The sequence below is a fragment of the Macaca fascicularis genome, chromosome 11 (assembly GCF_037993035.2).
Source record: "Macaca fascicularis isolate 582-1 chromosome 11, T2T-MFA8v1.1".
NCBI classification, from domain to species: Eukaryota; Metazoa; Chordata; class Mammalia; order Primates; family Cercopithecidae; genus Macaca; species Macaca fascicularis.
Window position 1 is genome coordinate 29,794,413 of NC_088385.1, and position 25,891 is coordinate 29,820,303.

A 25,891-nucleotide genomic window follows, 5' to 3' on the forward strand; every position below is an offset into this window, starting at 1 on the left:
TGTGGGATTGGGAGGGACACAAGCATTCAGAGCATAGCGCTATTTTAATAATCATTTCAAATATAGTCATTCTGTACCTAGTCTGGATTTTTGTTTGTTTTGCTTGACCTCATTCACTTGGGTAGGAAAAAAATCTCATGACTCTCATTGATAGCCCCAGGGGTAAGGCTAGGGCAAAGAGAGCAGAGGCACTCATTTACTGTGAGGTAAGAAATCTGTTTCAGATCACCTTGTGTGCAATTCAGGATAAAATTAATAAAGGTGAAGAGTTAAAAATCCAATACTAAGATGTAACTCAGGAGTCAAAAGAAGAAATGAGAAAGATCAGAGCATAATTCAGAACGTAATGAAAACAAACTATACATAGAAACTTGTGGTATTCAGTCAAGACAGCATGTAGGAGAAAATGCAAGTATTACCTTTCTTGCATATATTAGGATAAAAAGCTGAAAATTAGCAAGGTAAGTGTCCAACTGAAAGAGAAAGAAACAATAAAGATAACAGCAGAAATTAAGAAAACAACCATACCATAGAATAAACAAAGCCCAAAGTTGAGATTCAAAAAGAGTATGGTCAAAAAAAAGAGAGTTTTGACTATTGATTGAATTATTTAAAATTTAAATTGTCCTTTAAATCCTTCAAACTTAATCCTTTAAACTTCAAAAAAAGTTTAAATTTGGCTAACTCACGCCTGTAATCCCAGCACTTTGGGAGGCTGAGGCGGGTGGATCACCTGAGGTCAGGTGTTCAAGACCAGCATGGTGAAACCCCGTCTCTACTAAAAATAGAAAAAATTAGCCAGGCGTGTTGGTGGGCGCCTATAGTCCTGGCTACTTGAGAGGCTAAGGCAGGAGAATCGCTTGAACCTGGGAGGAGGAGGTTGCAGCGAGCCGAGCACTCCAGCCTGGGCAACAAAGGTGAAACTATCTCAAAAAAAAAAAAGTTTAATACATAATTTAATAAATAAATTTAAATTGCTAAACAAGGTCTCACTCTTGTCTTCCAGGCTGCAGTGTAGTGGCACAATCACAGTTCATTGCAGCCTTGACCTCCTGGGCTCAAGCTGTCCTCCCACCTCAGCCTCCCAAGTAGCTGGGATGGCAGGCTTATTCCACCAGCTAATTTTTGTATTTTTAGTAGAGATGGGGTTTTGCAATGTTGCCCAGGCTGATCTCAAACTCCTGGGCTCGACCAATCTGCCCATTTCGACCTCCCAAAGTGCTGGGATTACATGCATGAGCCACCACACCTGATTTGACTCAATGGTCAAAACTCTTTTTTTTTGGAGACGGAGTTTCACTCTTGTCTCCCAGGCTGGAGTGCATGGCGTGATCTTGGCTCACTGCAACCTCCGTCTCCTGGGTTCAAGCGATTCTCATGCCTCAGCCTCCTGAGTAGCTGGGATTACAGGCACCAGTCACCACGCCTCGCTAATTTTTATATTTTTAGTAGAGACAGAGTTTCACCATGTTGACCAGGCTAGTCTTGAACTCCTGACCTTAGGTGATCTGCTTGCCCCCGGCCTCCCAAAGTGTTGGGATTACAGGCATGAGCCACTGTGCCCAGCTGTCAAAACGCTTAATTAGCCCAGTGTGGTAGTGCATGTCTGAAGTTCCAGCTACTCAGTTGGGAGGATCGCTTGAGCCTGGGAGGTACAGGCTGCAGCTAGCCATGATCGTGACACCACACACCAGCCTGGTGACAGACTTGTCGACAGACCCTGTCTCAAAACAAAAACAAAAGGCAGTAATAAAACTTTCTAGCTACCAAGCCTAGAGAGTTTTATTAATGAGAATAGTGAGTTAGTGAGTTAGTTTTGCTAAATATGCCATGTTTCTTTGAATTCCAGTTTTATATAGAAAGTATTAAACTCTTGCCAAAATTTTACAGTATCAGTACAAAAATTAAAAATAACAACCAGGTCTCACTCTTAAACATGGAAAAATAGCAAATTAGAGACAGTGGGTATTAAAAATTACATGTATCCCAATAAATGTGTGTTTAATCTCAGGAATGCATGGCAGTTCTATCTTTAGAAAATGTAGTTTTTGTATTTTTGTCAATTTAGAGATGCCCTTTTAAAAAACATTGTAAATTGGAATGTTCAAAGGGCAGCTGTTTTATTTTCTTCCTTGCTGAAACATAAAATAATGATGTGTTTTAAAATTGATAGAATCTTTGATTTGATCAAATATAATAATTAATTTGCCATTCTAACAGATCAAAATCAGAATCAGTATGATCATCTATCTTGATTTGCGAGAAGCATTTGATAAAATTCAAAATCCATTTATGAAAAAGCTCTTGACAAAGGAGAAACAGCAAAGAATTTTTAAAATATAAAGGGTATGTACAAAACTATAGTAACCATCTTACTGGAAGGTCAAATTTGTTCCCTTTCAGCTTGGGAATAAGACCGAGCTTCCTATTAAGACCACCACATCTACTCATCTTTGAGGTGGTGATTCTCACCGACACATCTAAGCATGAAAGAAATAAAAATTGCAAGAGAAAAAGGTAACAAAACTCTCATTACTTAAAGATGATATAATTACATAGAAAATCAAGAAGATTCCATGGATAGGTTTTGGGAAGGTCGTTGGATATAAAAACAATATGTAACATACCAGCAACAAATGATAAGAAAAACAGGTGTTTTTTTTTTAAGCACATTTTCAGTGACATTAAATAATAAGGATTCAGGAATACAACGAATATAACAAAAATGTAAAATATCTAGGGATGCATATAACAAAAAAAATTATAAAACTTCATTTAAAACATTTTTAAACAAAGTAAGTAGAAAGTGATACCATCTTTGTGGAACAGAGTCAGTATTGTAAATGTGTCAGTTTTCTTCAACTGCTCCACAGATGACACAATTTTAACTAAGATTCCAGTTGGGATTTCTGTGGAACTTGATGAGTTAGGGCCAATAGTAATCAAGATAGTCATGAGGAAGGATAACAGAATGGCAAAGCTTGCTTTAATAATTTGTGCAGGAATAGACAAATACTGTACACCAGTCTCTAAATAGATCAAAACCAAATTCACACAGACATGAAAAGTTGATTTATGAGAGATGAGGTTGCAGTCCCTGGGGAAAGAATGGAAATGGTGCTAGAATAATTGGTTTATATATGTATTTGTATATGTGTATATGCCATTACATTAAAGTCAATGCCTGTGGAGTTGGGAGGAGTGATCAAAATGTTCTGGAATTAGATGTGATGGTTGCACAACTCTGTGAATATACTAAGAACCACTGAATTGCATATTTTTAAAGCATGGTATGTGAATAAAATCTCAATAAAACTGTTATAAAAATATTTTTGAAATACCAGCACTTTGGGAGACCGAGGCGGGCGGATCATGAGGTCAGGAGTTCGAGACCAGCCTGACCAAGATGGTGAAACCCCATGTCTACTAAAAGTACAAAAATTAGCCGGATGTGGTGGCACGTGCCTGTAATCTAAGCTACTCAGGAGGCTGAGGCAGGAAAGTCGCTTGAACCCGGGAGGCAGAGGCTGCCGTGAGCTGAGATGGCACCACTGGCACTCCATCCAGCCTGGGCGACAGAGCGGGGTAGGGAGTGGGGTGGGGAAAAAAAATTAAAAAATCAATGCCGGTCAGGCTCAGTGACTCACACCTGTAATCCCAGCACTTTGGGAAGCCAAGGCAGGCAGATCATCTGAGGTCGGGAGTTCTAGACCAGCCTGACCAACATGGAGAAAACCCGTCTCTACTAAAAGTACAGAATTAGCCGGTCGTGGTGGTGCATGCCTGTAGTCCCAGCTACTTGGAAAGCTGAGACAAGAGAATGGCGTGAACCCGGGAGGCGGAGCTTGCAGTGAGCCGAGATCGCGCTACTGTACTCCAGCCTGGGTGACAGAGCGAGACTCTGTCTCAAATAACATAACATAACATAACATAACATAACATAACATAACATAACATAAAAAAAATAATAATGCCAGGCGGATGGAAAACTTACATGCAAAGGACAAGTGTTGAAGACCAGATAGCAATATTTCACCACAAGAGGGCAGTTTGACCCTGAACTTTTTTTTTTTTTTTTTTTTGAGAGGGAGTCTCGCTCTGTCGTCCAAGCTGGAGTGCAATGGCGCAATCTCGGCTCACTGCAACCTCCACCTCCCGGGTTCAAGTGATTCCCCTGCCTCAGCCTCCCGAGTAGCTGGGACTACAGGCGCGTGCCACCACACCGGCTAATTTTTTGTGTTTTTAATAGAGACGAGGTTTCACCGTGTTAGCCTGGATGGCCTTGATCTCCTGACCTCGTGATCCGCCTGCCTCAGCTTCCTAAAGTGCTGGGATTACAGGCATGAACTTTGGTTTTATACAGGAAGTGGTTGGAGGAAATGGTTGGAAAGGATGTTTCCTGACTCAAATACTACTGGGGATTAGCTAGCTTGGTAGCAGCAGCTACAAGTTAAGATTACCCTGGAATCCAATCAGAGCTGGTGTTATGATTCTAGTGTCAGGAAGATACCTGGAGCCAGTAACATGAATATGATGACCAAATGTGTATTTCATCTGAAAGCAAAACAAAATATTAGGGACACAACTTCGTGGTATGTGTCCATTTAGGCCCACCATAAAGAAGTGAAGCACTGGCATCAACCACAAAGAAAGTTGTGTGAGCACTTTCTCTGGATGATAAATTATCTTCTATGTGCATGTGCATGTGTTGTGTGTGTTGACAGACCACACATGAGAAATCTGCCACTTCATAGCCAAAGGACAGTCCTATATGAAAATGCAGTATAAAAATATGATTAATAATACAGGCTTTTGTGCCTCCCAGCCCCAGCATTGCCACTGAATTGTGTGACCTTGGGCAAGTTACCTATGTTTCAGTGCAACTGTAAAATGAGGATAATATTAGTAACTAACTCATGGCATTTTTATGGAAGGTAAATCAGTTTATAGATGAGCAGGAGTCCAGTATCATCCTTTTTAAGACATATCTGGTTTTTATAGGGTCAGACCAGTGAATTAAGTAGGCACGTGATGGGGATCACAGTGCCTCCAACTTTTGGGTCTTTAAGGATGACTTTAATGTCTACCATAATCCCAGGCAATATTGTTTTTAATTTATAATATATTATAATTTTTTTACATTTTTACAATTATTTATAATATTTGTCTTTTATGTACAATATTGTCAATGCAGTATTCTTTTAAAATTTACTATATTGGCTGAGACAGGATGAGAGGGACAGTTTCAGGGTTTCCACTTGACTTTCCCTACTTCCATAGCTCTTACACCACTGGTTAAGAAACCAGTGTGCGGGTTGTGCTAACTACAAAGTTAGTGACCAGGGAAATAATCAGTGATGGGTCATGAAACCAGTGGACCAGTGGACCTACTGTGAGTGGGATCTTTGCAAGGACCCCATGTATTATCTGGCAACCATAACCCTCTTCCCCAACAAGGTGACCACTGATAATGCCCCTTTGAATTAATCCTGCATTAATTCTTAGGTATTGATGTCAAAACAGACTCTGCCACCAACACTCCTCAAAATGCCTTGGCTTGTCTCTTTCCCTTGTATACAGTAACCTGAGTAAATGGCCACAAGTCTCTTTGGGATAGGTATGAGAGAATCATTGTAAACACTTGTGTTATAGGGTTTTTCTCATGCAAGATCCTCATTGTTATTCAGTCATTGGGTTCTGAATCTGAAAGGGTCTCAAGTTCTGAAACAGGGAAGAGATCATGACTTTTTGTTGGGAAGTGCTCTCAGGATTTTAGTCATCTGTTGTATATCATATGGCATACTCTTTCTTGTCTGGCTTCTTTCATTAAGTACAATGATTTTGAGATTTACACATATTGTTAGTGCATCAGTCTTTATTTTTGAATAGCATCCCATTTAATTGATTCCATTGATTGCAATGCTGCCCATCTCTCTTGCTCTTAGGGACTCATGTTCTCTTAATCTTCATAGCTCTCCGAGGGTCAGAAACTCCATTACTTGCTACTCAGACTTTGCTATTATTAGAGTAATTAAGCCTATTTTGGTTCTGACGATTTAGGTTTGCCACCAGGCACCTTTTGTTTGGGGATCCTGTTATTCTCATTGCCATCAGGTAGCGTAGTTTGGTACCAACATCAACCATCAGCCTTAGCCAGTGGTGTCTAGAACCAGCTCTCACAAGATGGATTTGTTCTCATCAACTCTCACAAGATTGTTACATTTGTAGAAATTTTATGAACCAGTTGTTACCCAAGATGTTGAATGTAATATGACAGGAGAATGATCCATCACTATGTCGATATACTCTCCCTTATCCAACATTATTCTCCTTGACTGCATTTTCATGTTCCAGTCTCATGTGTATTTTCTCAGCTCCTGCCAGTATATCCTAACTAGGACCTGCAGCACCTTTTCCTCCATAACAGGCCCAGCACCCCCAAGCTGTGTTATATCATGATTGATCCTAATTTATTATTGGGTAGCCAGAATATGAGGTGGGAGTTGCACTACTCTGTTCTCACGTTGCCATAAAGAAATACCTGCGATTAGGTAATTAATAAAGAAAAGAGGTTTAATTGGCTCACATTTCTGCAGGCTGTACAGGAAGCACAATGCTAACGAGTGCTTGGCTTCTGGGAAGGCCTCAGGAAACTTACAACCATGGCAGAAGGTGCAGGGGGAGCAGGCATATCACATGGCCAGAGCAGGAGCAAGAGAATGAGGGGGAGGTGCTTTTAAACGACCAGATCTCACAAGAACTCACTCACTATTATGATGACAGTACCAAGACGATGGTGCTAAGCCATTCATGAGAAATCTGCCACCATGATCCAGTCACCTCTGATCATGGCCTACCTCCAACGCTGGGGATTTTTTATATGAGATTTGGGTGGGGACACACATCCAAAGTGTATCAGGTGGCACAGGTGGGTGGGTGGGGGGTGGCATCTATCTTGCAAAGCAGAGGACTTGGTATCATCTTCCAGGAAATGGGTAGAACGTTTAAGAGAGGGAGAAGAGAAGGCTGCTTGTGCCAGCCCAGAGGAATCAGGGGAATTGCGATTCAAGATTTTCAGTATATTAACCAAGAGGACCCATTCCAAGTCTTAAGATCACAGTCCTTCTCATCAATACCCTCCCTGACCTTGATGAAGCCAACTTGCCTGAGTTGAGAATCACATATTTTAGAGCTGTTCACTACTCTTGGAATTAAAGGCTGAATCTGATCCTCAGTTTTTTCTGCCTCCAGACTACAAGAGATGAGCATCTGCTGCCAAAGAGGCCTTCTAGCTTTCACACTTTGCCTTCAATCGATGATTAATACTCTTAGCCTTTCATTTTTCCCCCAAAGTATTCATTGATAGCATTTAGCAACCATCATATTCCAGTTTTTTGTTTGTTTACAGATTTATTGAAGTATAATTGATGACAATAAACTACATATGTGTTTGTATGTATGTGTGTGTAGTGCACAATTTGCTAAATTTTTGTTTGTTTTTGTTTTTGAGACAGGGTCTTGCTCTGCCACACAGGCTGGAGTGCAATGGCGCAATCATAGCTCACTGCAACCTTAACCTTCCGCATTTGGTAAGTTTTGACATATATCTATAAAACCATTATCAAAATCAAGACAAAGAACATTTCATCAACCCCAAAAGTTTCCTCCTGCTCCTTTTAATTTTATCCTTCCTTCTACCCCCAGCCCCAGGTAACTCCTGATTTGCTTTCTGATAGGTTAGTTTGTATTTCTAGAATGTTATATAAACGGAATCATACAGCATGTATTCTTTTTTTTTTTGGTCTGGCTACTTTCATTAAGTATATTGATTTTGAGATTTATATATCTTGTTGGTATATCAATCTTTTCATTGTTGAATAGTGTATCCCATTTAATAGATCTATCAAATGTGTTTATCCATTGACCTGTTGATGGACATTTGGGCTATTTCCAGGTTTGGGCTATTATGAATAAAGCTGCTATGAATATTTATATATAAGTCTTTGTGTGGACATGTTCCCATATTTCTGAAATAAATATGTAGGAGTGGAATGGCTGGGATATTTGGCAAATGTATTTTAAGTTTTCATGAAAGTGCCAATCTATTTTCCAAAGTCATCGTACCCTTTTGCGTTCTCACCAGCAGTGTATGAGGGTTCCAGCTGCCCCACACCTTCACCAGCACTGGGCAGAGTCTTTTAACTTTAGCCATTCTAGTGGGTGTATAGTGGTAACTCACTGTAGTTTTTTCATTTCATTTTTAAATTGAGGTATAATTGACATACAATGAACTGCACCTATTTAAACTGTACAACTTGATGAGTTTGACATATGTATACACCAATGAAACCAACACAATCAAGATGACAAATATATTGATCATCTTGATGATATTGATGGTAAATATATAAAGTTTTCTCATACCCCTATGAAATGCTATCTTCTCTCCCCTCCTTGCTCCTACTTCCCTACCCCAGACAACCAATCTTCCTTCTATCGTTGTAGATTAGTTTGCATTTTCTAGAGTTTTATATAAATGGAATCTACAATATGTACTTTATTTGTATCAATAGGTCATACCTTTTTGTTACTTAGATATTTGTTACTGTGACATATTTCACTGTATGGCTAAACCATTATCAGTTTACTTGTTGAAGGACATTTGGGTTGTTTCTAATTTTTGCCCAACACAAATAAAGTGACTATGAACATTTACAAAGAAGTATTTGTATGGACTTAAGCTTTAATTTCTCTTAGGTAAATACCTAGGAGTAAAATGGCTGGATCATATAATAGGTGTATATAGTATTTAATTTTTTTTAAAAAACTGTAAAATGTTTCATAGTGGTTGTATGGAAATAAAAATGAGAAACAAAATAAAACAAATGTATATACCAAAACATGTTTAATGTTTCACTTCCAGAAAAAGGGAACACTTTACAATAAGTGAGAACATATATATCCACATTTTGAAAAAAACTCCAAAACAAAATGCATTTTGACACAAGATAATTGGAAATATTTCCATAGTTGTAAGAGTTTATTGTCAAAAATGATGTATGTCCATCTATAAAACTCTCCTATCTGAAGATTTAAAATGTTGCTAAAACAAATTTATCTGCTCTAGTTTTAAGTATTTTCAAAGTTAGTTTTGAACTTATTTGTTTAAAATGTGAAAATGCAAAACCTTTTGTTGCTTCCAAGAGTAATTTATTGACATCAGAGAAGATATAAATTTATTACTTAAAAAATTTCCCTTTTTTGCTCCTCTTTCTTTTTTGTTTTGTTTTTATAACTGGAAAAATAATTGTACATATTCATGGGGTACATAGTGATGTTTCAGTACATATACTGTATACTGATTAGATCAGGGTAATTAACATATCTTTTTAATTGGTGAATGAACTGAAAAATTAATACTCTGATTTAGTAAGTGAAGCTAACCTTTCCCTTTGAATCCATACTTCTCTGCAGGATTGTTTTTAGCTTTGAGGGCCATTAACATCAAATATTGAAGTAAACTAAACTTATAACCAGACCATCATATCATTTTATCTCATAAAATGAAGCAAGTATTCCCATCACTTCTAGGAACACAACTGAACAGTATTGTTTGCTAGTGAAAAAAAATTGAGTTTTCAAGTGAAAACTGGAATTTTGGAAAACTTGTATCCTCCCTATGAGCTTGACAGCTTCCCAATATTTAGAGACTTTTCTGATATATTTATGATGAGACCAGTGATAATATTAACAATTGTTATTTTTGAAATATTGCTTAATGAAATCCATCAATACCAACCCAAATTTTATAAAAACAAAGCATATTTTAAAACATTTCTTGGGAGGGCGCAGCGGCTCATGCCTGTAATCCCAGCACTTTGGGAGGCCGAGGCAGACAGATCACTTGAGGCCAGGAGTTCGAGACCACCCTGGATGGTGAAACCCCCACCTCTACTTTAAAAAAAAAAAAAAAAATCAGAATTCTTATAATATAGATGACCCTCATAAATCATATAACTCTTCTGAGAGTAAAAGAGGTTCATTTTTAAAAGAATTATCCAGACTTTTTACATTAATTATATTTATATTTTTCAGACCCCAAATTGGCAAAAGTTGGAGAACTTTTCTTAAATCACAATTTTCTTCTGCCAGAGCCAAAAATGTAATAAAACTCCTAGATACCATGGTCATATCCATAATCTTAAAATTATTGTTCTCAGCACAATGAAGAAATTATTGAGAACAAGTCCCTTCCAAAGAAAAAAGATCCAATAAGAGATTAAATATGCATTGTAATTTTAGAAGACAGTTAAGTTCCATCCTCACATAGAATGCTGTCTCAGACACTGGCTTATTCTAAATGCATCAGCAAGTAATCAAAGAGTACAGTAATTACCTATTCTTCCTTAGAACACTGCTGGAACAGATACTCCCCTAGCCCTGGCTAAGGCTCTCTTTATTTATTAGATGGATTAAACTTAATTCTCTTGATTTGTACTTATTTTAACAACAGTTGATGCATAGGAATTCAGAAAGGCTTTTTCAGACTTGAGATTTAAGTGCAATGTCAGCTTTTTTTTTTCCCCCCAGTTTGGCTAAAGCAAAGCAAGGGAATTGTTGCCAAGTAAAGCACATTATGCAGAACCTGGGACATATAAGATGACTCAGCATTGCATTTTAGTCTCATGACTTTGCTGGGAATCAGATGCAGCTATCGAGAATACCAGTAGCATTGGCTTTAGGTTTAGTAGCCATGAGTTGAGTTTAGGAAAGGCAGAATCTTACTAAGTGAACTCCTGATTATTGCTGCAAGACCTTCTTGGTCAAAGCATTTTTGACAAATCATCCTTGAAAAACTCTTTACTATATGGAAAACATAAAGAACAATGAGTGAGAGCACAGGCTCTGGGTTTGAACCTTGGCTATACCACCACTTACGCATCATGTGACTGTGGTTAAGTCCCATCATCACTCCATGTCTCGGTTACCATATATACAAAATAACAATAACATACTGCTAAATACTTACTAAATCCTTTACATGTATTATTAATATAACCCACATATATAATATGTATATTATACATATGTATAATATGTATATAATATTATATTAATATAAATATGTGGGTTATATTAATAATACATGTAAAGGATTTAGTCTGGTACTAAATGACCAGTAAATGTTGTTTATAATTGGTTTGCTTTATTATTTATTTATTTAGACAGAGTTTCACTCCCATTGCCCAGGCTGGAGTGCAGTGGCACTCAAGTGAGTCTCCTGCCTCAGTCTCCCGAGTAGCAGGGACCACAGAAACACCACCATGGCCAGCTAATTTTTTTTTTTTTTTCCGAGACAGAGTCTTGCTCTGTCACCAGGCTGCAGTGCAGTGGCATGATCTCAGCTCACTGCCACCTCCACCTCCTGGGTTCAAGCGATTCTCCTGCCTCAGCCTCCCAAGTAGCTGGGACTACAGGCGTGTGCCATCACAAATACAAAAATTTTTGTATTTTTAGTAGAGATGGGGTTTCACCATGTTGTCCATGATGGTCTCCATCTCTTGATCTCATGATCTGCCCACCTTGGCCTCCCAAAGTGCTGGGATTATAGGCGTGAGCCACCACGCCCAACCTGCTAATTTTTAATACGTTTTGTAGACAGGGTTTCACCATGTTGCCCCAGGCTGCTCATGAACTCCTGAGCTCAAGTGATCTGTCTGCCTTGGCCTTGCAAAGTACGGGGATTACAGGTGTGAGTCACCATGCCAGGCTGGTTTGATTTATTTCTTAAGCCTCACAACATCCCTGTAGTTATTGTGGGGTAGGTATCTGCTATGGTTTGAATGTCTACTCCAAAAATCATGTTGAAATTTAATTGCTGTTGTAACAGTACTAAGAAGTGGAACCTTTAAGAGGTGATTAGGCCATGAGAGCTCTCATAAATGTATTAACGACATTATTGTGGCAGTGGGTTCATTATTACAGGACGGAGTTCCTTCTAAAAGGACAAGTTTGGCGCCCCATTTGTTTCTGTCTGTCTCTCAAGCTCTCTTGCTTTTCCACCTCCTGCTACGGGACGTCATAACAAGAAGACCCTCATCAGATGCTGGTACCTCGATCTTGAACTTCCCCGCCTGCAGACATAAATTTCTATTCACTTAAAATTACCCAGTCTCTAGTATTCTGTTATAGCAGCACAAATCAGACTAAGACAGTATCCCTAAGGGTAAATTGAGTTTATTCCCGAGAGTAAACTGAGGCTCAGAAGTTAATTGTCCATTGACCCAGAGCCTGTGTGTGGCAGTTCCTGTGATTCCAAACAAGGCACTTCCCAATATATCATTCTAAATCTACAAATTTCATTTATGTCTTGTAAGTGTAGGAATCAGAAACATCATAAAAGCTCAATCTCTTACATGGTCTTAGACTTCACTGAATTAAGAAGATTTGTAGAATTAATAAGTGTATGAGACTGGGTGCAATGGCTCATGCCTGTAATCCCAGCACTTTGGGAGGCTGAGGTGGGTGAATCACCTGAGGTCAGGAGTTTCAGACCAGCCTGGCCAACATGGCAAAACCCTGTCTCCATTAAAAATACAAAAATTAGCCAGTAGTGGTGGTGCACGCCTGTAGTCCCAGCTACTCAGGAGGCTGAGACAGGAGAATTGCTTGAACCCATGAGGCGGAGGTTGCAGTGAGCCAAGATCCCGCCACTGTACTCCAGCCTGGGTGACAGAACGAGACTCTGTATCAAAAAAAAAAAAAAAAAAAAAAAAAGTATGATATTGACCTTTGACTCTCCTTGAACAAAACGTGTTATTTAATTATTGAGTTTATTTAATTTTCTGTTGACTATATGTTGTTTTTTCCTGAATGTGATAATAGGGCAGAGACAATGTTGTAGAGAGTTCAGCACAGTGGCCTGAAAAACTGAGGATACTAGGAAAGTTCTTTTTTATATTAATTTATCCAGCAAATATTTATTGCAGCCCCTATTGTATGCAGGCACTACTGAGATACAGCAATAGATATATCAGACAAAGTTCTTGTTCCTATAGAAATGACATTGTAGAGGGAGGAGAATAACATTTATTCCATCAATAAATACATAAAAAAGACAATTTCAGATAGTGTAAATAACAGCTAAGAAGACAATAAAACAGGATGATACAGGAGATGGGAAGAGATGGTGAGAAGTGGGGAAGACTTAGATATAGTTAAATGGAAAGGCTTATCTTTGGAGGTGGCATATGAACTCAGTATTTCTTTTTTTTTTTTTTTTTGAGACAGTCTCACTCTGTTGCCCAGGCTGGAGTGCAGAGGCACGATCTTGGCTAACTGCAACCTCTGCCTCCTGGGTTCAAGCGATTCTCATGCCTCAGCTGGGATTACAGGCATGTGCCACCATGCCCAGGTAACTTTTGTATTTTTTGTAGAGACAGGGTTTCGCCATGTTGACCAGTCTGTTCTCAAATTCCTGACCTCAAGTAATCAGCACACCTCAGCCTCCCAAAGTGCTGGGATTACAGGCATGAGCCACTGCATCCGGCCCTCAATACTTTGATCATTAGAGGAAACCACTGAGCAAAGAACCAGGACTCATTCAGTGGGAACAGCAAGTGCAAAGACTCTAAGGTAGGAACAAGCTTGGCACTTTCTTGAAATAAAAAGAAAAAATAATTATAAATAACGAAACTAAAAATCCTTACAAGGCCCTTTTTGTCCATTTAAGAACAACACAGGCTTTTAATCACCAGTTGCATCAGTCATCTTTATTTACCTTCTAGAAAAAAGGATAGGAGTGGCTGAGATGCACATTTCCTTTGAAGTATTTTGAAGGAAAAAACTGGTTTCAGCTTGTTGATTCTTATTACAGTGCCAAAATGTGTACCAGTCTTTCTTCAGCAGATATTTGAGAACCAAAACTTTTATGCTTAGGATTGTTGGCACATCTGTGCAATGTTAGTTTCTTTTAAGAAACTTCACCAAGAACCTGGAATTCAGCATCCTAATTTATAAATCTGATTTCTTCTTTTTTAACTTTTAAGTACGGGGTACATGTACGGGTTTGTTACATGGGTAAACTTGTGTCATGGGAGTTTGTTGTACAGATTATTTTGTCACCCAGGCATTAAACCTCGTACCCATTAGTTATTTTTTCTGATCCTCTCCCTCCTCCCACCCTCCACCCTTCAACCTCCTGCAGGCCCTAGTATCTATCGTTCCCGTCTATGTGTCCATGTGTTCATATCATTTAGTTCCCACATATACGTGAGAACATGTGGTATTTGGCTTTTTGTTCCTGTCTTAGTTTGCTAAGGATAATGACCTCCAGCTCCATTCACATTCCTACAAAGGACATGATCTTGTTCTTTTTAATGGCTGCATAGTATTCCATGGTGTACATGTACCACATTTTCTTTGTCCAGTCTACCACTGATGGGCATTTTGGTTGATTTCATGTCTTTGCTGTTATTAATAGTGCTGCAGTGAATGTATGCATGCATATGTCTTTATGATAGGACGATTTGTCCTCTGGGTATATACCCAGTAATGGGATTGCTGGGTCAAATGGTAGTTTTGTTTTTTGGTTTTTTGAGGAATCACCGCACTGCTTTCCACAATGGTTGAACTAATTTACACTCCTACCAACAGCATATAAGTGCTCCTTTTTCTCTGCAACCTCATCAGAACCTGTTATTTTTTGACTTTTTAGTAAGAGCCATTCAGACTGGTGTGAGATGGTATCTCATTGTGTGTTTGATTTGCATTTTTCTATTGATTAGTGATGTTGAGCTTTTTTCCATATGCTTGTTGGCTACACATATGTCTTCTTTTGAAAAGTGTCTGCTCATGTCCTTCACCCACTTTTTAATAGTTGTTCTTTTCTTATAAACATAAATCTGATCTTTAAGTGCCCATGATTATCCATGCCCATGAAAATATAAAAATTTATCCCCACTTTTTCTCTCTTCCCATTCTTTCCTCATTCCATATGTTATTCAGAAGTTTATCTTTTTTCCTTTTTACTATCTTATATATACACACACACTCAGATAATATCACACCAATATCCATTGTGTACAGTTTTCTAAATGTTTATACAAAATATCCAGAATAGGCAACCCTAAAGAGTTAGAAAATTAGTGGTTACCAAGGGCTGGGGGATATGGGGGAATTGAAGATAATAGCTAAGGGCTGCAGGATTCCTTTTTGTGGCAACGAAAATGTGAAAGCAATTGAGGTGATGGATGCACAACTTTTTTAATAGATTAAAAGCCATTGAATTGTATACTGTAAATGGGTGAATTACATGATATATGAATTATATTTCAATAAAGTTATTGAAAATGCTAATAGAAAGCCAGGCGCAGGCCAGGCACCATGGCTCACACCTGTAATCCTAGCCTTTTGGGAGGCCAAGGTGAGCAGATGCAGGGAGTTCAAGACCAGCCTGGCCAACATGGTGAAACCCCATCTCTACTAAAAATACGAAAATTAGCAGGTCATGGTGGTACATACCTATAATCCCAGCTGCTTGGGAGGCTGAGGCATGAGAATCGCTTGAACCTGGCAGGCAGAAGTTGCAGTGAGCCAAGATCGTGCCGCTGCATCCCAGCCTAGGTGACAGAGCAAGATTCTGCCTGAAAAAAAGAGAAAAAAAACATAAAGCCAGGTACTGTGGCACACACCTGTAGTTCTAAGAGCTGATAGAGGAGAAAAATGAAATAACAATAGTTTGATACAAAACAAGGCACGAAGGGTGAAATAAAGGAATAAAAAACAGATGGGACAAAGAGTAGAAAGATGGTACACTTAAACCTAAGCATTTTGATAATTACATTTAATTAGACTGAAGATTCTCCTTGAAAATATATACATTGAAATGCAAAGGGCCAAGAAATAACAAGATTGACTTTGAAACTCTAATAACTAAGACTGTGTAATGTTGGTTCAAGAATAGACACACAGATCAGTGGGACAGAATGCTGATCCTGGGACAGATCTGCATGAAAACAGTCACATGATTTGTAAGAAAGACACCACTACAATTCATCAGGGGGAAGGATGGTCTCTTCAATAAGTGGTGCCAGGTCCACTGGGTATCAATGTGGAAAAAAATTAACCCTCATTCCTACTGTATACCATAAAAAATTAATTTGAGATGGTCAAAGACCTAGATGTAGGTTTAGACCAGTCCAAATGAAGCTCTGGAAGAAAATATAGGAAAATATCTTCATGACCTTAGTGTAGAGAAAAATATAATAAGCAGGACAGAAATGTACTATCTGTAACAGAAAAGACTGATGAATTATACTTCAGTAAAATGAAGAACTTCAGGCTGGGTGTGTTGGCTCACACCTGAAATCCCAATGCTTTGGGAGGTCAAGGTGGGCAGATAGCTTGAGTCCAGGAGGTCATGTCCTAGCCTGGGCAACATGGCAAGATTCCATCTGCACAAAATATTTAAAAAAAATTAGCCAGGTGTGGTGACACATGCCTGTAGTCCCAGCTATTCAGGAGGCTGAGGTGGGAGATTAGCTTGAGCCCAGGAGGTTGAGGTTACGGTGAGCCATGAATGGGCCACTGCACTTCAACCTGGGTGACAGAGTGAGACCTTGTCTCAAAGAAAAAATAATTAAGAACTTCTATTTATCAAAAGACAGAATTAATCGAGTAGAAAAGCAATGGACTGAGGGAAGATAGATATAGACATAAACATATTTTTTTGAGATAGGGTCTTGCTCTGTTGCCCAGGCTGGAGTACAGTGGCAGTCTCAACCCACTGCAACCTCTGCCTCCTGGGTTCAAGCAGTTCTTGTGCCTCAGCCTCCTGAATAGTTGGGATTGCAGTCGCACCACCACACCCACTAATTTTTGCATTTTCATTTGAGATGTGGTTTTGCCATGTTGGCCAGGCTGGTCTCGAACTCCTGGCCTCAAGTGATCTGCCTGCCTCACCTTCCCAAACTGCTGGGATTACAGGTGTGAGTCACTGTGTCTGGCCTTGAGAGGAAATGTCTTTAATACATGTATCCAATAAAAAACTCATACGTAGACTACGCAAGAGGACTCCAAAACTTCATGAAAAATGAAATTAAAAGATAAAACATAAACTTTATTTCTCAACATATTTCATCAGGCTCGAGACACTTTTGTAAGTGAAGATACCAGCCATTTAGTCCACCCCTAAAGAACTGAGGGTCCTAGGAATTTAACCATGTCAATTAAGTCTTTTTTACATTATCAAGTAAAGAAAAATTGGTGCCCTTTAAAGATATTTTGAGGCAAAAAGAAGTAAGGAGGAACTAAATCAGGATTGTAAGGTAGATGTCTAATGAGTTCTCATCAAAATGCTCACAAATGGCCCTTGACTGATGAGAGGAATGAGTAGGAGCATTGTCATGGTGGAGAAGAACTCTCTGGTGAAGCTTTCCAGGCATTTTTCTGCTAACTGGCCAACTTTCTCAAAACTCTCACAATAAGCATTGTCATAATATTGGCTTTTTTTTTTTTGAGACAGAGTCTCACTCTGTCACCCAGGCTGGTGTGCAGTGGTGTGATCTCGTCTCACTGCAACCTCTGCCTCTCAGGTTGAAGCAAATATCATGCCTCAGCCTCTCAAGTAGCTGGGATTACAGGCGTTGAGCCACCACACCTGGCAATATTGTCATTCTTTGGTCCTTTAGAAAGTCAATAAGCAAAGTGCCTTGAGCATCTCCCAAAAATGTTGCCATCATCTTTGCTCTTGTGTGTGTGTGTTTTTTTTTTTTTTTTTTTTTGAGACAGGGTTTTGCTCTGTCACCCAGGCTGGACTCAAGTGATCTGTCTGCCTCAGCTTCCCAAACTGCTGGGATTACAGGTGTGAACCACTGTGCCGGGCCTTGAGAGAAAATATCTTTAATACATGTATCCAATAAAAAACTCATACATAGACTATGTAAGGGGACTCCTGGGCTCAAGCGATCTTCCCACCTCAGCCACCCAAGTAGCTGAGACTATAGGCACACACCACCTTGCCTGGCTAATTTTTAAATTTTTTGTAGAGACAAGGTCTTACTATGTTGTCAGGCTTGTCTGGAATTCCTGAGAAGTGATCCTCCTGCCTTGGTCTCCCAAAGTGCTAGGATTACAGGTATGAGCCACTGTGCTCAGCCCTCCCTTGCTCTTGACCAGTTCACTTTTGCTTTGACTGGACCACTTTCACCTCTTGGTAGCTATTGCTTTGATTGTGCTTTGTCTTCAGGATCGTACTAGTAAACCATGTTTCATCTCCTATTACAGTTCTTTGAAGAAATACTTTAGGATCTTGATCCTACTTGTTTAAAATTTCCATGGAAAGTTGTGCTCTTGGGGGCACAATGGTTCTGGCACCCATCCAGTGGAAAGTTTGCTCAACTTTAATTTTTTAGTCAGAATTGTGTAAACCGAACCAATTGAGATGCCTATAGTGTTGGCTATTGTTTCTGCTGTTAATTGTCAGTCCTCTTTAATTAGGGCATGAAGAAAATTACATTTTTTCCTTGCAAATTGATGTGAGTGGTGTGTTGTTGCAGGCTTCTTCTTCAGTATCACCTCATTCCTCCTAAAATGAGTTATCCGTTTGTAAACTGCTAATGTCTTTGAAGCATTGTACCCATAAACTTTTTGTAAAACATCAGTAATTTCACCATTCTTCCACTTAAGCTTCACCATAAATTTGATGTCTTGTTATTGCTTCAATTTTAGCTGAATTCATGTTGCTCTGATAAGGGCTCTTTTCAAATTGATGTCTTATCCTTCTTAGGACTTCAAACTAGATCCTGTTCAGACATGTTATATTAAGTTAGTATGAGTTTATTTTGGTGCAAAAACAAATAAATCTATGCATAGTTTTGTTTTTTTTCATAATACACATTTTCCGTGAACTTTTCCAAGGCTCCTCCTGTAAGAAACTCCTACAAATTAATGATAAAAAGACAGACAATTCAATATTCTTAAATGAGTGGAAATGTGTAACTGAAAGAAAGAGAATATCCATATGGCCACTAAGTGTAAAAGGTGTTCATCATGCTTAGGTATCAAGAAACCAAATATAAGCCATAATGAAATAATACTATACCTCCACCAGAATGTCAACAGCAAGTTTTGGTGAGGATGCGGAGCAAATGGAACTCTCATACATTGCTCATGGGAGTGCAAATTTGTACACCACTTTGGAAAAAATTCTGGCAGTATCTACAAAGTCAAACGTATGCACACTCGTTGAACCAGCAGTTCCACTCTTGAGTATGAACACTGCAGAAGTGAGTGCTTATATCCACCAAAAGACATGGATGAATGTGTTCATAGCAATTACAGTAATGGCCCTAACCTGATAAAAATTCAAATGTTCATCATGAGTGGAATGAACAAATAAATTGTGAATGAATGATAATGCTATAATAATGATACAGAAATAAGAATGAACAAACCACATTCAACAACATAGATGAATCTCATACAAAATATTAAAAGAAGACAGACATAAAAATAATATATTGTATGATTTCATTTGTATGTAGTTCAAAAGCAAGCAGAACTAATCTGTGGTAAAGTTCAGACTGTCATCATTTTTAGTGACATATTGATGGAATGGGATGAGGAAGCTTTGTGGAATGCTGGAAATATCTGTATCTTTAGTTGATGCTTATGTAAAAATTAATTAAGCTGTACATGTAAGATTTATGCACCTTACTGCATATAAGTTATCTCAAGAATAAATAAATGGGTTGGTTGAGAGTTATGTCCATATATCAGTAGACAGAATGATGGTGAATAAAATAAGCTTGATATTTGATTTTATAGGTATCAATAAGAATTCTTGGGTGGAACATGTATGTGGAATATAGAATTTAAGTGAAACTTTGGTTAAAAATATGTAATATGCTGGGCCTGGTGGCTCACACCTATAATCCCAGCATTTTTGGAGGCCAAGGCAGGCAGATTGTTTGAACTCAGAAATTTGAAACCAGCCTGGGCAACATGGCGAAACCCTGTCGCTACTAAAAATACAATGGGGGTTTGTATTTTTATATAGGGAAGCATCTTTTAAAAAGTAATTAATTAATTAATTTATAAAAAGTCTTGCTGCATTGCCCAGGCTGGTCCTGAACTCCTGGTCTCAAGCGATCCTCCCAGCTACTCAGGAGGCTGATGTAGGAGGATTACTTGAGCCCAGGAGGTTGAGGCTGCAGTGAGCCATGATTGCGGTACTCTAGCCTGGGCAACAGAGTGAGACTCTGTCTCAAAAAAAAAAAAAAAAAAAAAAAGTAATATAATGTGAGTAAAATAGTAGTGTAGTAGTCAAAGTTCCTATTTGCAGAAAAAACAACTAGAAAACAAAAGTGAAGGGGATTTGGGCTATTTGCATTTCCTAAATAAATTATGTCATACAGAATATCATCATCATAAAAGATGTCAATATATTTTCTGGGGAGAAAATACCATGTTTGTATATTTCAGTGTCTAGTCAGAACAATATAAATAACTCTAGGTTTTTTATATTTCCTAAACTATGGTGTGCAGAATACTGTAGTCATACAAATGTTAATATGTTTTCTTGGGGGAAAAATGCCATGTTTGAATATTTAACTGATCTGTCAGAACAACAGAAACCACTCTAGGTATTTCTAACACTGAGCCATTAACACAGCAGGTAGTTTGCAAAAGTGTTAGTGGGGTTGAAGAGACAAAAATGTGAATGGATGCAACCCAGATATCAGTAAGTACTGGAAGCTGCCAACTCCTAAGGCTGGAGGAGCAAAAGGGAAAGGAACATTGCCCAGATCCCATGAGTGCTGTGCTGCGGAGATTTCTAACACCACACTGCCACTGCTGTTTTGCAAGAAGCTAGGAATTCCAGTGATGGCTCAGGATTCTGGGAGCCACTGTCCCATTTTTGCTGGACTCCTAGCCTCAAGAGATCCTCCTGCCTCTGCCTCCCAAAGTGCTGGGATTACAGGCGTGAGCCAGTGTGCCCAACCTATGTCTACCTCTTTACTTCTGGATTTTTCAAAACCTTTCATATGCTACTGTGTTCAAAAGAGAGTTATAGTTTATGGCACTTCTCATTTTATATGATTAAAGACATATTATTTTCCCCCACAGAACACATTTGTAACATCTGATAAAACCTCAGCCTAGAAAAAAATAGAAACAAACAAAAATGCTATTGTTGTTGGAGTATATTAAGGACATAGAACAGCAGATTATATAAAAAACTCTTTCTTATCTGGGTGCCTCACACTTGTAATTGGAGCACTTTGGGAGGCCGAGGTCAGAGGATCACTTGAACCCAGTTCAGGACCAGTCTGGGCAATGCAGTGAGACCTTGTCTACAATAAAAAATTAAAAAAAAATTTTTTTTTAAACTTTTCTTTTTTTTAAATTATACTTTAAGTTCTAGGGTACATGTGCACAACGTGCAGGTTTGTTACATATGTATACATGTGCCATGTTGGTGTGCTGCACCCATTAATTGGTCATTTACATTAGGTATTTCTCCTAATGCTATCCCTCCCCCTCCACCCACCTCATGACAGGCCCGGGTGTGTGATATTCCCCTTCCTGTGTCCAAGTGTTCTCATTGTTCGGTTCCCACCTATGAGTGAGAACATGCGGTGTTTGGTTTTCTGTCCTTGCGATAGTTTGCTAAGAAGCTGGAAACCATCATTCTCTACAAAAACTTTTCAAATTAATTAATTAATTATTTTAAAAAAGATGCTCTCCTAACATAAATTATAAACATTTCAGAGGGGCAAGTAAAAGTGGCATGTAAGAATCCAAGTATACCAACATTCTGAAAACTAATTATCTTGAGGGATACTATTGACAAATTCTTACATTTTTTTCTTTTTTTTCTTTTTTTCTTTTTTTGGAGACAGTGTTACTCTTTTCCCAGGCTGGAGTGCAGTGGCATGATCATGGCTCACTGCAGCCTCTGCCTCCTGGGTTCCAGAGACTCTCCTGCCTCAGTCTCCTGAGTAGCTGGGACTACAGGTGCCCGCCAACACACCCAGCTAATTTTTGTATTTTTAGTAGAGATGGGGTTTTGCCATGTTGGCCAGGCTGGTCTCAAACTCCTAACCTCAGTTGATCTGCCGGCCTCGGGCTCCCAAAGTGCTGGGATTACAGGCATGAGCCACCGTGCCCGGCTATAATTCTTGCATTTCTTGAGTCTTCTGTTAATGGTCATTTATTATTTTGGTAGATCATGATATGACCACCTTCCTCTTAGGGAGAGTCACAAGGGGAAACATAAGGAATGCCAGTCTCTGTTCACTACATGGAAGCTGCAGGGGAATGATAGCTTTTCTCCCTTCGTTTTTTTTTTTAGACAGAGTCTTCTGTCTTCCAGAGTGCAGTGGCATGATCTTGGCTCACTGCAGCCTCCGCCTCCTGGCTTCAAGCCATTCTCCTGCCTCAGCCTCCTGAGTAACTGGAATTATAGGCAACTGACACCACGCCTGGCAAATTTTTGTATTTTTATAGAGATGAGGTTTCACCATGTTGGTCAGGCTGGTCTTGAACTCCTGATCTCATGCAGTCCACCTGCCTTGGGCTCCCAAAGTGCTGAGATTACAGGCATGAGCCCCCCTGCCTGGCCCAGCCTTTCTCCTTAATTCTGGTAGCTAGAGCATGGACTGTAACATGAGTACAGTTACTTTATCTACAGAGACATTGTAAGTTCAGAGGCATGAGAGTTAGCATCCAGAGGCTGCAGACATCAGCAGCACAGCTGTCTCTCCAACAGGATCATTGCCAGCAGAACATCCTACACCAATGGCTCTTTGGGCAGGACCTTGGCTGTGCTTTGTCTGTCTAGCTTCCTGCCCAAGTTTGGTAAGTTTTCTTGCTTATTGTGCAACCTTTAACCCTTCCCAAAATTAGTTTTCTCCTTAACTGAGCCAGATTTATTGTTGTTTACAACCAATAACTCTAACTAAAACATTCTTAGAAAGTAGATAAAACCAAAATGGCAAATAATATTCAAAAAATTTTTTTCAACCAACAAGAAAGAAAAGATTGGTTATATGGGAGAAAGTTACTATGAAATAATAGCATTCTAACAGAATGTATAGGTTTAAGAAAGCAGATTTATAAAGATTCAGAAAAACACTATATGGTATGGTTTGGCTGTGTCTCACCCAAATCTCATCTTGAATTGTAGCTTGCATGATTCCCATATGTTGTGGGAAGGACCGGGTGGGAGATAATTGAATCATGGGGGTGGTTTCCCCCACACTGTTCTCGTGGCAGTGAATAAGTCTCATGAGATCTGATGGCTTTATAAGGGGTTTCCCCCTTTGCTTGGCTCTCTCATTCTCTCTTGCCTGCTGCCATGTAAAACGTGCCTTTGCTTCTCATTTGCCTTCCACCATGATCGTGAAGCCTCCTCAGCCATGTGGAACTGTGAGTCCATTAAACCTCTTTCCTTTATGAACTACCCATCCTCGGGTATGCCTTTATTAGCAGTGTGAGAACAGACAAATACAGCATATGTAACAGAATAAAGGGAAGAAATTATAAAATGATATCTGACTGTATAAATGTGAATAATCCCAAAGAAAAGGAGGTAGGGGAGATATGTAAAGAGACTGGGACGGCTGTAATAAGGTGCTCTGTAAACTGCCCTGATACAGAACAATGAGTAGAAGAATGAAAAAGAGAATGTGTCCCAATACAAATGTGTCTGTAAGGAGAAGGTAGGTATTATGGTCTCCATCTTGATCTCATCTTCAGGAATGATGTACTCATTCCTAAGCAGCTGGAAGTGCTGGCTCATAGGTGCATCCTTCATTTGAAATTGCTCTTGGCTGCAGGGCACCACCTTGATCCAAGATTACAATGCCTCCCAGGTGTGGATGATGCAAGGATAAAAAAATCCTGACCCCAGCTGGGGCGGTGGGTCATGCCTGTAATCCCAGCTCTTTGGGAGGCCAAGGCGGGCAGATTACAAGGTGAGGAGATTGAGACCATCCTGACTAACACAGTGAAACTCCCGTCTCTCCTAAAAATACAAAAAAATTAGCTGGGCGTGGTGGCAGGCTCCTGTAGTCCCAGCTACTGGGAAGGCTGAGGCAGGAGAATGGTGTGAATCCGGGAGGCGGAACTTGCAGTGAGCTGAGATCCCGCTACTGCACTCCAGCCTGGGCAACAGAGCGAGATTTGTCTAAAAAAAAAAAAAAAAAAAAAAAATCCTAGCTCCTTTACCCAAATTGGGATAACTTTAAAGAACCACTCTAGCTCCAGAGCAACCTAGAGGATCAGCTGGGCCTCAGTTACAACCACTCCTCCCACTTCTCCATCTGCCTAATCCTCCCTTGTTTTCTTCCTTACAGGTGTCTCTCCCCAGATCACTCTCCAGTAAACCTTTTGCATGAAACTGCTTATCTCAGAAACTGTTTTTAAGACAAAGATTGAAGTCCAAAATAAACGTAAGCTTGTAAATCTTCTTTCCCTTCTCCTCCTCCTCCTCCTTTTTCCTCCTCCTCTTCCTCTTCTCATTCTCCTTCTTTCTCCTTTCTCCTTCTTCTTTCTCCTTCTCTCTTCTTCTTTCTCCTTCTTCTTCTTACTTCTTCTCCTCCTCCTCCTCCTTCTTCCTCTTCTTCTTCCTCCTCCTCCTTCTTTCTTCTCCTCTTCTTCTTCCTCTTCCTCCTCTTCCTCCTACTTATTCCTCTTCCTCCTTCTCCTCTTCTTCTTCCTTCTTCCTCTTGTTCTTTCTTCTTTTTCTTCTTCCTTCCTCCTCCTCCTTCATCTTCTTCCTCTTTCTCTTCTTATTCTTCTTTCTTCTTCCTCTTCCTCCTCCTTCTTCTTTCTTCTTCTTCCTTTTTTTTATTCTTTGTCCTTCTTTCTCCTCCTCCTTCTGCTGCTGCTTCTTCTTCATGATCATCTTCCTCTTCTTCTTATTCTTCCATCTTCTTCTTCCTCCTTCTACTTCTTCCTTCTTCTTTTTCTTCTCTCCCTCCCTCCCTTTTCTTTTCCCTCCCTCCCTCCCTCCCTCCCTTCCTTCCTTCCTTCCTTCCCTCCCTCCCTTCCTCCCTTCCCTCCCTCCCTTCCTCCCTCCCTCCCTTTCTTCCCTCTTTGTTTTCTTTTCTTTTTGTCTTTTCTTCTTTCAAAGCATGCTCTTGCTATGTTGCCTGGGCTGGACTCAAACTCTAGGCTCAGGTGATTCTCCCACCTCAGCCTGCCAAGGTTGTACTCCAACAGTAGTTTTTTGTTTGTTCCTAGTGGGCCATCAAGTACAGCTACTTTTACTTATACTTACTATTTAGTATGATGAAAACTCAAAAAATATAATGGTTCATGTTTATAAATTTTTTTTGTATTCAGTCCTGGTTGGGCCAAATAATTAGAGCTCTGTGCTGAGGGAGGGATTGAATATACTCAGTGCTTCTTAGTCAATGTGAATTTCTCTGGAGCACATTCAGGCAATGCTTATTTTCTCATAATGCTCCTTCCATATTCCCCCCTTTTTTCATTTTACATATTGTTTTGAATTGGATTTCATAGAACATAGTATATTTTTCTTCTTTTTAGACTGTTCTGTTAATTTTCTCCTTTCTCATTCCTAGCCAAGAGCCTTGATCCAGGTGAAGCATGTAAACCTTGCACATGGAATTCCCAGCAAAAAGGCTGGTGGGGATCAGGGCAAGGCCTGGGAAGTGACTGACTTACAGAAACCCGCTGTGTCTTGCTTCACCATCCTGTGAACATCCGCAGGCTCCCTGCACCCTAATCTTGCCCTTTTACTGTTGATCAGTCCTCATGGAAGTGTAGGTGCCCTTCCTTCTGCTCATGATGTTCCAGGGCAGGAGATGAGGGGGCTGAGTAGGGAAGAAGAGAAGGCCCAGGTCCTGTCTGCTCACAC

General features: G+C 39.5%; 1 pseudogene; it reads left to right on the top strand.

The window, feature by feature from the left end:
• LOC102125478 (liprin-beta-1-like) overlaps positions 1 to 25,891 on the top strand; it is a 110,602-nt pseudogene that overhangs the window by 5,053 nt on the left and 79,658 nt on the right.